Consider the following 16,481-nt stretch of genomic DNA (forward strand, 5'->3'; position numbering starts at 1 on the left):
TGTACTTGCGGGATCGGGTGTAGAGTCACAAATGGGGCCGGGATGGAAAAAACAACCCCCCCAGACCTGATTGTCTTTTCATTTGCATTCTCGTCTTGCAACAGAGCACCTTTCATCTCCTGCCAGCGCTAGGCAGAGGGCAGCCGGGCACCGTCTACACGTGGGCACTTTCTTCTTTTAGCCTCTGGAGCCCATGCGGGGAACAGCTCTGCTGAGGTGGCTGCTGATCTAACATTAGCTCTAACCGAGCGGCGTGGCTCTTCTACCAGCCCCTAATTGCTATACGTGTAACAACCCCGTCCGATTTGTCATTCAGCTGTTGTCGACAGGAAACCACTAACAGCAGTCAACTGACACAGCCAAGAATTTGGGTTTCTTCTCTCTCTCTCTGTGCTTTAAGGATTAAAACATATCCAGAAGAGCTTATGTGCTTAAGTACACACCCGGCAAAGGATTTCTCAGATCTGGATGACTGCTAGAATTTAAAGGGCTATGCTATAACCCGGCCAAGGAACGGACCGAGGTAAGTGCCTCCATGGGCCCATCTTTAAACATTGCTGCTCTTGCTTAGGCTCAGGTTGTACCTGTCTGAAAAGTAGCTCTAGGACCTGCGTCGTGAACAAAACGATTAGGGCAAGCTTGTCTGCTAGTCGATTAGCCTAACTCTGTCGACTGCAGGAGAACTATGCCGAACCTCTCAAAGAGATGGTCTCTTAACATGGGTGGCCACAGGTATTTAGGTGCATCTAGTGGGATTTTTGCAAATGCCTACGTGAGTTGAGCACCTGGGTCATGCAATCGGAGGTTTCTAGAGGGGTGGCTGGTTAATGAAGGCGGATTTGGGAAATTTGCCAGGTGGCTGCTGGCAACCGGAGGGGTTTAGGATGGTGCGATTGCCACTCAAGTCAAAATGGTTTGGCAGCTTCTCTCTTGGGCTTGGATCTGTTCCTTAAAAGATGGACAGTCCCTTGGAAAGAGCCGGGCAATTCATTGCCTTCCCTCCCACCTGTGGGAAGCTAAAGGGAGGGGAAAGCTTGGATTCCTAGTACATAAGCAGTGACTGCTGCAGGGAAGGGCTGTGTGCGGTGCAGGGAAAGTGAGACCAAGCCCTTCATTGATCTGAAATGCAAGAGGCTACAAGTGAGAGAGAAAATGTGGAAAATGCCCTGTTCATACCCAGTTCACTCTCCCTTTCAGCACCCACTCCCTGCCCCTGTGCAGCAGGAGACCGGGCAAGGTGGACCCATGATCTGACCTAGGAAATGGCAACTCTTGTGTTGTTCTGTTCATTCTCCAGCGCACTGAGATGGGCAGAGGAGGAGAGGATGCTCCTGAGATGCCATTTTTCTGTCTTCACTCCTCCCTCCCCCGGGAGGTTTGCATGATTTAGGGACATTTCTCTCATTTGGAAACCTTTTGTACTAAGGCTCGTCTTCCCCATTCTTAGTCTCTCATATTTAGTCTGGTCGGGGTTAATTTTAATTGTAGACAGAGTCTTTGGCGTGCTGGTGGCTTTGGACAGGGTGGTAGGAAATGCAGGGTAATAATCACTTCCCTTTTCAGGGAACCAGGACTCTGGGAATCTCTCCCTAACTCTTTGCAGGGGTCAGCTGCGACCATGATCCACCGCCAACCCAAACTTCTCTATCACTAAAGATTAGCTGAAATGTCCTGCATTTCCCTTACACACCTGTTTGATTTTGGCAGGAGTTCAAGGCATGAAACACTGGCAGGACTCAACCTTGCAGCTGCACACCAGCCATTTATGCCATGTGTTTTGTGTCTTTGTACTGAGAAACTAAGGGCAATTTTTCCTATCCAATCTTCCTTCAGGACTTTTGGGATCCTTAAAGCCCTTCTCTGCCCCTGGGAAACCTCGGTCAAGTTGATTAATGACACTGTGCCTCACTGCTTGCCCATCTGGGAAATGGGGATATTAATGCCTGCCTTGTGGGGTTACTGTTGGCTTAATGAATTAAAAGCACAGCTTATCACAATCGAATGCCCAGCGCTTACTTCTGTGCAGCAAACCCTAGCAGCTGCTTTATAACTTGGGAAGAGGTGTCCTGAAATCAATAAGCAAGAAACATGGACAGCTACACAGAAGTAATGGCAGCTGGATTAATACTGGGTCCACATTTGCCAACACACTGCCAATACCCATCGGCATCACTGTGTCAGAGGCTATCCCTCAGCAGCAGATTTTGCAGTGATCTGCAGTCCAAAGGCTGGGCATTGTAGCATCTGCGGTATCCTAACTAAGAGCTTGACTGCGACAGTCTTGTGGTAACAACATAATCATTTCCATGCTAGCTTTTGAACTGGGTCAGTTCTAGTTTTATTCTGCAAAAACAAGGCTATTTCTGGGCATTGAGTTTGGAAGCCCAAGACCTGGTGGCTGAATTGCCTAGAAGCAAAAAAATAAAAAAAATAAAATAAAAAAGACTTTGGAGCTATTTGAGCCCAAATTCTCAAAAGGGACCTTTGGTTTTGGGTACCTTTTGTTTTTAGTTACTCTCAAACTGTGGGTCCTAGTGACTTTAACTTCTCAGCATCTCTGAAAATCAGCCTCCAGAGTGCCTTAGAGAGAGCAACCGAAAACCGAGGCAGGTCACATCTACTGCATCTTCCTGAAAATGTAGATCTGGACCCCCATTTTTATCTAGCTGAAGTGCTCTTCTTCATTTATCTACCCACTTTCAATTCCCCAGTGGCACCCTTGAAAACACTGTCACCGGAAAGGCTACACAGTCCTAAGGTATGTACAGAATAGGATCATTTAACAAAGCGGGATTTGCCCTGCAAGGAGGAGCAGCTTCCAAAAGCGATGGACCTGCTATGTAAAATCAGCACGCAGCGACCAGGACCCCGCACTTAAGTGATGAGCGAGGCAGAAATGCGTGTCCACAATAGTGCTGTGCTATTATTTAGTTCCACAAAACTCCCTTCTTCAGTCTTTCTTTCATTCTCAATGAAACGATAGCCCATTTTCCTTTTTTCCCAATTTTACATCCCATGAGACTCAGAGGATAGCTCGAGGATCATGGCACGTGCATGCACAAGGGTGAAGTGGATGTAGCTCCAGGCAGGCACTGGGGTTTACAGACAGGTCTGAATTTAAAAGATGGGAGTCTTGGAACGAATGGATTTATTCACAAATTGTAAGTCCCCCAAATAAGCCATGCATCTGATTTGGACAAGACAGATTGAAGAGCAAAAGGTTTTTCCATTAAGAATCACAGTCTTCACTTAAGAACCAGAACTCATGGTAAAAGTGATATCTTTTATTAGATCCACTAGATTTTTGCAACAAAAATTCTTTAATTTGTAATTAAAAATTTTTAATTTTCATTCTATAAAGAATTTTGTTGTTGTTGCAAAAATCAGATTGCTCTAATAAAGGATACCACCTCTCTCACGAGTCCTGATTCCTTTTGCCTCTAGACCAATACGGCCACAACCTGGATACCATGCCTCATTTAAAACCCCCACCCTAATTTTGGATTGCAGATTTTCAGGGAAGTGGCCAGTGTTGCATGTGAATAATCAAGGTAACTCCTGCTCTTATGAATGTCACTGTTAAACAGCCGTGCATTGTTACATGGGATGGAGCAGGGTGGACGTCAACCCCTTGTTTGATGTTCCCAGAGTTTCTGCTCGCTGTTTCACGTGTGCAGCCTGCAGATTGAGCAGCAAAAATTAGAAACCATTAAAGATAGATTCAATGACAGTTTAAAAGCAGGGACCTGGAAATCCCCATCAAAAGCTTGACAAAGGACTGTGGTGTCTGATTCCCTCTATGAAGTTTGGAGGACATGGCTTGGCTACCACTCCTGAGCAGGCAGCCTGAGTCTCAAATCAGCACATAAGCCTCAGTGACTTGACATGGGATATTATTATGTGGCCAGACAACAATTAGGCCTTACACCAACAGCAACAGCTACATAAACAGGAACATAAACCAAATCCTGTACATTTTGTACTATGCAGAAGTGCTCAGCTAGCTCTCAGCATCCTACTTGACGTGCTGCTTTAGTGGTACAGCAGAGCAAAGGATGGCCTTTTTCCGGTTCAGTGGCTGAAATGGGGGAAAAAAATGTCTTTGGTCTAAGTGACATGGAATTTTAATATTTCTTTTGAGAAAAAGGGAAAAAAAATCAACCAAAAGAAAATCATTATGATAAACCCACGTTTCACTTTACTTGCAACCAATTTGTTTCTGTTGAGTTGGGGTTATTTTAACCAGGTTTTCTAACTCTAAATTTAGATCTGTTTCACTGCTGCTTTGAAATGCCAAATAATAATAATAAAAAAAATTTTAAAAAATCAGATTTTTGCTCCCAACTAAAGTGTTTTGCCATTTCCAAATCAAAGCACTTTGTTTCACAAAGGGCCAAGCATTTGATGTTGACATTTTAAAGATGTTCTCTTTGCTTTCTTTCCAACCAAAACTATGCACAAATTTCAGTCTAATTGTAGTGGTTTCAGTCCAAAACGCAGGCAGAGTGGATATGCACCTTATAACCAGACGGGGATAGCGTCCGCTTTCGTTCACGTCACCAAATTTAGTCCAAAATGCTGTTTTTTTGGTGCATTTATTGTTTGTAAAATAAATGTCATCGTGAGCAAATCAGAATCCCTTCAGTAGGGTCAGAGACATGGGATCGCTGATCAAAGAACAAAAAGAACGTATTTGGAAATGAATGTTTACCCAAGTATAAGAGGAAAGAGCAAGCTGTGGGTGCTATATAGCTGGTAGCGTTGAAGTTATGCCTGGGCCGTCTAGCTAGCTAGTTGAAGAATACCATGCTTTATCTGTAAATAATATATATTTGTTAACTGATTGGGAAGATGTGTAAACCACCTGCTCAGAGCCTTCACCCAGTTGCGCCACTTTAGTTACAAACCCGTGGGAATGCCCCTCAGTGTGTGCCAGAAGCACCAACGCTTGTGCACGTAGTCCGAGCCCACTCAGCTCCCAGGAGACAACCCAGCACGTTTCATGACAGCGCCTCTCCATACAGAACGATTCACAAGTGGTGTTTAGTCAGGCTAACGGGCAAAAATCAAGGATCCCAATATACCATTTGTGCAGGGAATTCAAAATGCAGTGAGAATCCTTCTGTCAGTGCAAACCGCTCTCTCCAACCTCAGTGCAACGAGTTGGCACGTCCGATGCAAACAATATGCAACGATCAGAGTAAGTGGAGACCTGATTTGAATGGAATGGAAGTAACTTGAGGGCCAAGACGTGTGGTGTCCTGCAAAATGCTTGAGAAATCAGCCTTGAACAGTGCAAAAAGCTGAGGGAGTTGCACTGAAAAGCAGAAGAGCTATGGCCAGTGCGTGGATAAAGTACTATAAGCGTGCCGGAAGGAGAAAGTACTATAAGTGTGCTGGACACACAGAGAAGTACAAGTAGAAGAGAGCATCTTGGTTTCCATCTCATCTCTTCTGTTTTGCATATCGTGCTTTCTACTTCCAGTGACTGAGAAGCGCTGGAAGGAAAATACTGGGGGAAAGCTTCCATTGTCATTTGTGACACGATAAATTAATAATAACAAAACTGATCAGGAAGTTATTTTTGTTTCTAAGGGGGAAGAGATGGATGAAAATGGTACGGTCGATAAAAAGCATGTTTATGCTCATGGAGATTTTCCTTTTTTGAGTTTTCCATGGAGGGGAAAAAAACACAAACCTAAACATTTTCATTGTCACTCAACAAAAGCTGAAAATACTTGCTTTTCAATGAAAAGCTGCAAAAAAATGCCACAGAGATAGACATGGCCATAAACTTTTCAATTTAAATATTTCCAACAGAAGTTTATGAGCAGTTCTAAAGAATGATGACTACAAGATCAGTGATGGTTGGGATGCCCTGCATTTACAGGACAGGCTTAAGCGAGGTGGACACAGCCAGGAAACTCTGAGACTATATCATTTGAGTGTAAATCCAGGACATAATGATTTTTTTTCTGCATTGTTGCATAATTTAGCATCTCTTTTTGGCTTTTGGCTTCACTATGACATCAGAGCTTTTGCCCCTGCTGAGGACAAGACATGTCTGGGGCATACTGTTGCATTTAAGGAAAGTCCCAGGTGCTGTAGCATACCATCAGAGGGTTGAACACAACCTCCCAGGCTCTCTAGTTCAATTCCCTGCACAAATGAAGGTGTCATTACTCCTAAAGCAGCCCAGGGAAATGCCTGTCCAGGCCCCTCTGGAGAACGGCCAATAATGGAGTTTCCACCACTTCCTTGGGCACCTCGGTCCAAAGGTAGTTTGCTCATATGCTCAGGATTAAATAAATTGCAAGATCTGGGGCCAACTTAGCAAGGACCATTGCTTTCTTCTCCCTTTTCTCTGCAAAACAGAGGGCAGTCCACTTCCCAGGGTCCCTGGGGTATGTTTCGCTTCATAAATCCCCTTGGCCCTCCCATGGGATTGACAACATCCTTGGTCTCTCCTACTCTCTTCCTGGGTCACTAGAGTTTTTGGAAAGCTTGGGATCTTTTGAGTGAAAGATCCCAAGTTTGTGGTAAGATGTTGGCGGTGCTTGTGGCTTGTGGTGTGGGGGGAGGCTAGCAGATGGCTTGGTAGGCTCGGTATTTCTTGCAAGGCCACCTGCAGTAGCAGGGGACTGGAAACGATGAGCCACGTGGTCCATTCAGGCCCAGTCTTCCATTGCTCCTAATTCCTAAGTCTCCTAAGTCTCCTAAGTCTTGCTCCTAAGTCTTCCATTGCACTTCCATTGTGGAAGTGAATAGGAAATTTGCTACTGGACTCAAAAGGAACAGGATCATTTCCTAAGTGAAGATCCCACAGAAAATAGGATCTTTCTTGTGCGTGATGACACCGGATGACGCTGGCATGAGGCATGAATCGGGCTCTCTTTGCATTACCATGCTGTCAGCAAGCACATTTGAATGCAGGATTGCTCCCTAAAGTCTGTCTCCAGTCTTGCCTCCCTTGCCTTGCCACAGGCCACATTGATTTTAGACGAGTGCTGTTTGTGGATCCTGTTTTGGTCCCAGGGGCTTGCATTATTCCAACGTGATTGAATGAGACACTGCAGTCAGATAAGGAAGATTGGCAGATGGGGAGAGACTTAAACAGCTCGGAGCAAGGGAGGAAATATATCCAGGTGAGAGGTGGAAAGAGGCAGTCAGTCAATGAAATAGAGAGGGAGAGATGCATTCACTCAGGTCCTTCTACATCACTGATCATAGGGAGGAGAAACAGCTTCTTCTCAGTCCTCCGTGCTTACGTATTGCCTTACATACTCATCTTAATGTCTTCTGACTGCTGCAATGTCAGCACCTCTGCACTGCCAAGAGCCAGGGCCTCCCTCGGGGCAAACTGGTGGAGCCCTGTTAACTGGAGTGGCCCTGCGCTGGCTCACCCCGACGGAGTAGCTAGTCCTTCTTCACATTTAAACTTATCTTCAGTTTATGAGAACTAAAAGTGAACCTGGCCCCAACCCCCCAACCTGACCACCACGAATGTTTGGGGAAGTTTGGATTCTCATTTGAGCACTCGAAAGTAACACTCATCTCTAGAGGCAGTCATCTTCATTGGCCTGGCAGATAAAATTGCATAACCCCCACCAAAGCTACACGAGAAAAAGATCTCCACGCTGGCCATCACTGGAGAAGGAAAAACCCTGGGCTAGGTCCTCCTTCAGTGTCAATGGCCAGATCAGGAGAGGGTGCAAACCAGAACGGCTCCGTGGATGGATCGGGGGTTGGGACAATGACCCAAAGGTCCTTTCCAGCACTATGATAATGCTGCTTTAAACGGTCTGGAGATCCAGGAGCATTCCTTACAGTATCTCAGAAAAGGGGGGCTGTTTTTACCTCTCCTCTCATTTTTTCCTGTGATAACGGACCAGTCACTTTCCCCGCAGGAGGCTGCCTGCCTTGGCGACTGAGCAATATTTCCATATGCAATGTGAAAAGTGCCATACCCACCTTTCCATTCGCCCAGAACGCCCCGGTCCCATCAGAAATGCTGCCACAGCATTTTCATTCAAATCTGTCTTCCTTTTCCAACCTACAAGAAAAAAGGTCAATAACAAATCATAAGAATGTGCACTTAAAAAAAAAATACTTAAAATTGGCCCCTCTAGAAATGCATATCCCCAAACAGATCAGCTGTGTGACGACCCTGCTTCAGCCTTACAGGTGACACAAAGGGTGAATTATGGAGGATGCTGAATGATGGCCCCTTTGTTGAGTTGGCTGCATTCAAGCCTGTTGTACCTTCACTTAGCCAAAGGCAAAGTCACCTAGCTAGGAACGCAGGTCATCCCTCCATGTGGTTAGCTGTATCCTGGAAAGACAAGCAACATGAGCTCCCAGGCCGAAAATATGGCAAAAAGTGTTTGTGCGGTCTAAAGTTGTATGAAGAGGGGAGTTAGAGAAAGACAGTGATGTTCACTGCATATAGGACAGCAGTGAGGCTAGTTCTGTAATACATTTTATAGCTATGGCACTCACTCTTTAGGAAGAAAACTTGGAAGGAGTGTAGAGAAAAGGGTTGAAGTGCCCCCTTCCCAGCAAGGGCCTTACAAATCTCACCCCGCAGGGATCATCCATAAGAAGCCCGGGACATGTCTTGGGGAAAAGGCCCCCAGCATTAAAGGCCTCTCTGATCTAGCAGGGAAAGGACTAGCGAGGACCAATGGGTGGAAGTTGACACCAGATTAGTTTAGAGCTCAGGCAACATGCACAGTTTCGACAACGGGAGGTGGGGGCAGGCACGTTCCCAAGAGAGACAACAGGCTCCCTGACGTTTCGACTCAGGGCTGGGTGCCTTTCTGAAAAATATGCATCTGGCAAGTATATGCTATTGGGCTCAATTTAGGAGGACATGGGTGGAGTTTAAAGGGCCTGTGGTCATGGCAGATGAGTCAGTGGCCCATCTGGCCTTACACGGTATGAATCACCCGTCCACATTACACTGCCTTTGTCCTTGCTGCATGAAGATCATAGTGCATGACCTTCATGGTGAGCCACAAGGCTGCATTCATCTCCTTCTGAAGCTGGCCTGGCTCCTCAGGGTCATACCTGCTTGGGGTGGCATCCCCAAGACTTGGGGTGACCTGAACCAGAGGTAGCCAGAGATGGCCCAGGTGGTTCACCCAGCCCACATCTCACTGGTGCTTTGCGACCAGCACTAGCTCGGGGTCATCTCTGTTTGGGGTGGCATCCCCAGGAGACTGGTGAGACTTGGGATGGAGACCTCCATCTTACAGGTGACCTGAACCAGAGGTAGCCAGAGATGGCCTGCTCACTGGGCCAGGTGTCTCACCCAGCCCACATCTCACCGGGGCTTTGCGACCAGCACTCGCTGCCCGAGGGCCTTTGGGAGAAGTGTGTTGCATTGATCTTGACCCTTGACGTGCCAATGCCTTAGGACCTGCATGCAGGAGACCCCTCTCTCTCTTTGTGAGAGTTCCCCATAGCTGAGACAGAGAGAGAGGGAGATTCGGAGAGCTGAGAAGGGCATTATCTGTGTGGGCTCCTCCTTTCCAGCCCCAAGCAGCCACTGTCTATTGTAAAACTTACCTTTTGGGGGGACGGAGAGCAGGGAAGATGGTCCCCGAAGGATGGGATTTATTGTTAATGGTTGTTTTATCTGGTAGCAGCACTCATAGGTCATAATTAAGACCCTGCATTGAGTATGTGGTAACCGTTCCTCCTTTGTCGTGGCCATGGTAGTACCCTCGTTTCCCCTGATTTGCTCTCTGGTGGGTGGTATGGGCATCCCTGGTGTTTCTGGGTACAGAGCCAGGGGTTTGGACTCGGCGACGTGGGAGCCCCTTCCGGTCCCACGACCATGCGCTCCTAACAAGAGACCCAGAAGTAGGAGGAACAAGAGAAGGCAGAAAGTAGGAGTCGAGAAATGAAGTGACTGCCCCCAGGCCACACAGCACCCCAGTAGCAAAGCAGAGGTCCTGAGTACCCAACCAGGGTCCTCTTCTCCAGGCCATCCTGCATCTATTGTCTTTAAGCTCCCCGGGCGCTTGTACACATTACGTGCCCCTGTCCAGACAGCTTTCTCATAACACCGGGAACCCTGAACTCCTCCATGCTGGCTCTGAGTCAGCTGGGTTTCCCCATTGTCAGTATAGGGAGCATGTCTCAGAACAGAAGACACGAACCATGGTACATCGCCCAACCTACCAAGATGACTTGGCCGCCACCAGGCTATTTGTAACATCTAGCTATACCTAGTAATAACTCCTTCCTTCCTACCTCCACGGCAGAGCCGGCAGCCTTCTGAATAAGCAACTTCCCTTTTTGAAGGAATAGGAAGTGAGGGCGAGCAGGGGTGGGCAGAGCACAGGGCTGGAGGATGGCTCACATGATTTTTCCAGCGTTGCAGGAGAAAGTCCCTGGCACAGGATCATTTGTCTTCCACTGAAGTCTCCGGGCCTGGTTCCTCCTGGAGCTGCTCCCCTCCCCCTGGCTGGCTCCTGCAGAGTGGAACCAGTTAAATGAAAGTCGACAAGGGAGAAGTGAAGGGAGCTCAAAGTCCTCGAGACTTCCTCGTTTCGTTATCTCCTTGGCATGCAACCATGGGGCCCGATCCTTCAAGCTGCCCTGCACAAGTGAACCCCTCTTCAGCTCTTGGACATAAGGCCATGCAACCCCAGGCAGGCCTCACAAGAGGTCAGTTGTTGAAAGGGAACCACTACTTCCATCAGTGTTAGCAGGAGTGGCACACAGGCTAGTTAGGTCCCAGCTGCATTCAAACACTTGCACCCTTGCAAGTCCCATGGGAGCTGGTGGAAAGCATCCACCAGCTCAGAGCCCACCGCTGACTCGGTGCCTGACAGTCCTAGGGAGGGTGCATTGCCAGGGCATGGCTAATGAGCAGAGACTCCTGCCTTTCACGGTGTCCCATCATGCAACCGTTGAGGTCATTCAAATCAGCGAAAGGCAAATACACTGGGGAATAAAAAAGCCGAAGTAACACTTCAGTGAGTTATTGAATTAAATAATACAAATTAAGTAGCGCTTTTTGTTAGCAGATCTCAAGCAAGTAAGCGTCATTATCCCCACTTTGCAGATTGTTGGAAATGGAGGGATCTGGAAAGGGAAGTAACTTGTCTGATCAGCCAGCGGGGCACATCTCCTGAGTCCCAGCTCCGGGCTCGGTCCATCTCAGCCTCAGTGCTCCCCCAGCCTGCGTAATGGAGCTAGTGAATAGCCACTTAGACCCAGCTGGCAATTTGAGAAGGCAAGAAAGGTTATCAAAAAAGGCCTTTCTTATCTGAAAGCGCCAATTTATTGTGAAACCAAATGAGGCTGTTTGTTGTTGTTGGGTTTTTTGACATTTTATTTATTTTTCAACATATTTGCAGCGAACACTTCTGATGGAAAATGTAGCTTGTTTTTCTGTGGCCAGGTGTGGGCTTTCTCTGGGGTTTTGCATGGCTAATTTTGATTGGACAGGCTGGTCACATGACAACGTTTGTTTTTTGTTTGTTTGTTTTTAATCTAAAATTGATCATTTTCAAATAAGAAACCTAGAAACATTTCCTTTGGAGGAAAAAAATCAGGAGAGTTCTGCAACCATGTTTTGAGAGCAACTCCAATGAAATGTTTGACTGTTGTTTAGAGAAGCCCCTTCTGCTTCCGCAGTCAAGCGAACAAAACCAGCGTCCAAATTCGGGTGAATTTTCATTTCTCAGCCAGTGGTGCATGCAGCCATGTACATTAATTATCAGCCACACACATGCTTGAGGATTTGGGCCTTGATCTCACAGTCTAGCCCCAAGCCCACTTTGTTCCCACCGGGGTTAGGAGGAGATAAGTGTGCATGACCCTTTATCAGCATCTTTAGAGATCCAGCTGGGAACATGATCATCTCCAGAAGTCCACTTCAGCCATTTCATGCCCAAGATTGCAGTTTGGCTAGATGTATTCTTGCACTTCCCTTGAAAGCATCAGGTATCGGCTGCTATTGGAAACAGGACGCCTCCCTCCGGTAGAACAAACCTTATATACAGATGAAACACACTATAATTAGTCATTAGGAGCAGCCAACAGCAAGCTGTGTGGTTGAGCAAATGACAGCAAAGGAAACTCAGATATTAGCCTCCCCTCAACAAGGAGGAAGATTAAAATAGATGCAATAGGGTCAGAGTGCAACAAAATGCACAGTGACAAATCTGGAGTTTCCAACATCAGAGAGTTGAGACCGCAGCGTTTGTCTCGGGGCAGGAAAGGCCGAGGAAGGATCATTGCTTTGCCGGTGCACCCGCTATAGCTGCTCACCCTTTTCGGTGGGGACGAGGTGCAGGGTGGCATATGGAGGATCTACACATGTCCTCTCCCCCAGCCAGAATAACACCCTGCTACATGGGGGGCGGGGCAGGATATGGCCAAGATCTCTGGTCCTTAGTTAATTGGGTGCTTGTTGGATCCTAAGATTATAGATAAGTAGGACTAGAAGGGACCTCACACAGTCATCTAGTCCATTCCCTTGCTCAGACCAGGATCACCCCTGATTAAATCAACCCAGCCAAGTGTCAGTCCAACCTGCTCTTGAAAACTCTCCAGGGTGGAGACTTAGCAGCCTCTTTGGCAGCCACTTCCAATGCTTGAGCACCCTCCGAGTCAGCAAGTTCTTACTAATGTTAATTAGTCCAGCAAAACCTGGCATGAGGGATAAAGTTATACATAGCCACTGCTTGAACCAGATGACACAAACATGCACATGCATGAATGCATGCACACGCACATTACTCCATGTGTCTAGAAGACAGGGATCTGCAGCTAGGTCATTTCCCTTGAAATGCATGTCCTCCCCAGATCTGACCTAACTCCATCTCTTTCCTTAAGATCTGTGGGCAAGGGGCACAGAGCTGGCTCCATTCTAGGTCACTAAAATGGCAGGTGCCAGGGCAGATGGAGGTAGCTGTGATGCCCAGGTCTTTGGACAGTAGATGGCTTTGCCAGGCAGCAGTATTGGCCTGCCCTGATGGAAAGAGCAGTGCATTTCCAGCCCCAAGCCCGGATATAGGGCACAGCCTAGAGATGAGGTACAGTGTTTGGATGCTTTCTGTCTATGCCCTCGTGGGATAGGGGCACGGGTGTAGTGTCGGGAGGCTTCGGGGACAGGATCAAGCAGATGGATGGGTGCCTGAGCACAGCAGGGTCAGGTGCAGGCTGCATTGCTCAGAGCATTTCAAAGGGGCCTAATGCATGGGATGGAGGAACTACCTAGAGAGACCCAAACCAACAACTGCTCAGAGGCAGAATTGCATCTAACCCCACTAATCCTCCCTCAGTCTTATGTCATAGCACAAATGGGCTGAACTGTTCCCTGGCACAAAGTGGTGTCACTCCCGTGAAGGGGATTACTATCAGCTGAGGATCCGGACCCAAGCAAGACACGAAGCTTTGTCAGTGCGGACCTATGGAGCCCTTGCAAAGCCAAGAGCTTTACACTGGCTTTGGGCAAGCAGTGAATTGCACCTGCAAATTCCTGTTACACCCTGAATCACTTCCAGCCCCCCGGACAGAGCTCCCTGGGACTGCAGAATCGCCCCCTGCCTTTCTCTGTCTGGTCTGTAAGCCCTCTAGGAAGTGTCTCCCCCAGTGGGATGAGCTGTGGCTACCCCCGAGGAAAGGGGCAAGGGTGGAAGAGCTTCCCCATCCTAATGTCCCATGAACAAAGCAGCTGCAGTTCAGGCTCCCAGCTCCTGCGAGCCAGCTGAGACACCAGCCAGTACCCCATGAGAGTTTGGGGGGGGGGGGTGCAGAGCACTGCATCCCCTACCCAGGCCTGGGGTTGAAGTGCCACACTGCCCTTTCCATCAGGACAGGCCAATACTGCTGCCTGGTGATGCCCACAGGCCTTGACATCACAACTACCTCCACCCAGGATCAGATTAACCCATTAGTGGACCCTAGGCAACCAAACTTGTGGGCCCCTACTTAACACTGTCCATTTATATTACTTTTGTTTCATTCAATAATTATAACATGTAAAATAAGCACAACCCGGCCCCTTCCTCACTTAGGCATGTGCCTAGTTTGCCTATGCATCAATGCAGCCCTGCTTCCACCTGCTCCCCCATGACCCCCCAGACATCTAGAGCAGAGCAGATGCTCTTTTTGACCCTTTGTCAGAAAAGCTGGAGCAAATTCCTAGCATGAAATGCTTCAGGGGTGATTCTTAGTAATAAAATTGGTGATACAATATCCGCCTAAAACCCCCGCAAGGCCTGCACTCGGGTCCCAGAAGCTCCATATCCGGGCTGAAAGTGCTCGTTTCCGAGGCTCGTGGGGGGGCTCAGCAAAGCAGCTGGCAGGACCGAGTATGTCGGCATTGCTCTCAGTGTAATCAGCCATTTTTCCTGCAGACAGTTGTTTTGATTAGCAACCCGCCGCGTCTTCAGCAAATGGAGGTTTCCTACTTCTGCAGGGTTGGGGGGGAGAGGGAAAGACATTTTTTCTCCGATAATCCTTCAGCATCTGCTCAAACTCAAGTGCACACAGCCCTGGAACGTCTCGCACTCCCGTTCCCTTAGTGGGAGCAGAGTTTCTGCTAGGTTTGGGGATTTCTCTTCCCCCTTAGCTGCGATGGGAAAGCAAGGATCTGCCTAAGACAAGAGGTTCGGGGCAGGCTCATAAGGGAGAGAAAAAGAAGAAACCTCTTGTAACTTTATATGGGCTCAGATAGCAGTGATTCTTTTTATCTGCTTGGGAAAAAGAGACTTAAAGCAGCTGCGAGGTCCTTGGTGGCTGGAGGCCCAGCTCCAGGCGTAAATGAGAAGTGCCAAGCACTGCTCTGATTTAAGTTTCTCATGGACCCTGCAAAGTGGAGAGTAGCCACCGGCACGACGTGCTGGGATCTGGGAGCATCCTCTGGGCTCACCTTTGCTGAGTGGAGAGTCTTAGGGGCTATTTCCATTCATGTTAGGACCCATAATGTGGCCACAATAGGAAGGGGCTGTCATATCAACAGGAATAGAGGCCAATAAGAACCAGCTCCCCGCTCCCGAGATCTCCAGTGAAACCTGGGATGGATTATTCAAGGGCTGTCTGGAAAGATACCCCCCCCCCCCCCAGGCGGCTCCTCTTAGTCACCGATGTCAGGGCATGACGAAAGCAAAGCCTATGCGAGGGTATGTGAGCTGAGGATGCTTCCACCAGACCCTCAGCCACTGCATCCTGCTACAGGAAGGGGGTCTTACACGGCACATTTATCTGAGACAGGCCGTCTATCTGATCGAGGCTGTTTATAGTGCAGGATGGTTTTGTTATCTCCCATCACTCTCTTGCTCTAGCCTCCTCCCTAGCAGCTGGGTTTAGTCATTGAGAGGCTCCAAAAAAATCAGCAAAGAAATGTATGTCGGCGCAGTTGTGAGCATAGGCATATTTATGGGTTTGGTTGGGTTTTTATAAAGCAGAAGATAAAAATATGGGGCCCCAATTCCCTAGGATTCGGCAAATACTTTGCATTGCTCTAGGGATCCAGGTTGTCCTCCGTATAACTAAAGAGGTTGAGCTACATTGTGTTACTCAAACCAGTCTGGGTTTACTGAGGCATCTGGGCCATACACTTCTATGGGGGCAGCTTATTTGAAGTTAGTTGGCACGGGGTGGGGGGTGGGTGGTAAATGTTCACATAAAAATAAAAAAAAAGGCTCTGGAGTATTTCATTCTGGTGGGTGATGGTTGAAATTGGGTAAGGTTTTTCAGGCAAAATATGTCAATCCAAAAAAGGAGGATTGAGGCATGCTGGAATTCAATTAACCAGGCCAGAAAATCAGCTGCTGGTCCATTAGGAAATCCAGAGGCCCAACAGTCGTTATAGTTACTTTAAATGAACATTTTCAAATGCTATAAAAATACCAGCTCTGTGTTAGCTAGCAGTGTTACCCTACTTACTAATGGCTGTGCCCATGCAGGCTTTTTACAAGCATTTGATCAGAATACAGTACTTACAACAGGGCTAGGGTGGGCTCTGTAGGCATTCAATTCTTGCCTACTTCAACGCATTGCATTATTTGGGAAAAGAAACAAGAAGACACTTTTTTTTCATGGTTTTAACATTAAACCAACAAAAAAAATGTACTGGGGAATTGGATGCCTTTTTAAAAATTTGCAACTACATTTTCTTTAATATAATTTTTTCAAATATAAAACTTTGCAAAGGAAACTGGCACACCCAGGAATGCAATCTTTTTTGACTTTTCCATTTACCAACGTTTTCTTTTTGATTTTCCAAAAGCTGCTGGAAAAATCAGTGATTCGATTGGTCTCAATCTGATTTTCCATGGTCAAATGAAAGGGGTGGGAGGGAAATTGTAGATGAGACTTCTGCTTTTTTGCTCCATTTTGTTTAATTTTTTTCCTCCCTCCGCCCATGCACCCTCAACCATGCATGTCTGCTCCATCCACGCGTTTCGTCCTGTCTGATGCTTGGTGGATGGCTACACTGATAGTAAATCAGTGCC

General features: G+C 47.5%; 1 protein-coding gene and 1 long non-coding RNA gene across 2 annotated transcripts in view; one reads left to right on the forward strand and one right to left on the reverse strand.

Moving 5' to 3' along the window:
• Positions 1-234: 234 nt before the first annotated feature.
• Positions 235-16,481, forward strand: part of BLK (BLK proto-oncogene, Src family tyrosine kinase) — a 66,394-nt gene continuing 50,147 nt past the window's right edge. The window contains exon 1 of the mRNA XM_019496389.2: positions 235-523. The gene's annotated coding sequence lies outside the window, so the exon portion shown is untranslated. The remainder of the gene's footprint in view (positions 524-16,481) is intronic.
• LOC109285414 (uncharacterized) lies at positions 3,132-10,479 on the reverse strand. Its single transcript, XR_002093152.2, has 3 exons — positions 10,370-10,479; positions 7,972-8,053; positions 3,132-3,678 (listed from the first exon to the last, which is right to left on the reverse strand). It is a non-coding gene; the product is annotated as an uncharacterized LOC109285414 (long non-coding RNA).

The sequence above is a fragment of the Alligator mississippiensis genome, chromosome 1 (assembly GCF_030867095.1).
Source record: "Alligator mississippiensis isolate rAllMis1 chromosome 1, rAllMis1, whole genome shotgun sequence".
Lineage (NCBI taxonomy): Eukaryota > Metazoa > Chordata > Crocodylia > Alligatoridae > Alligator > Alligator mississippiensis.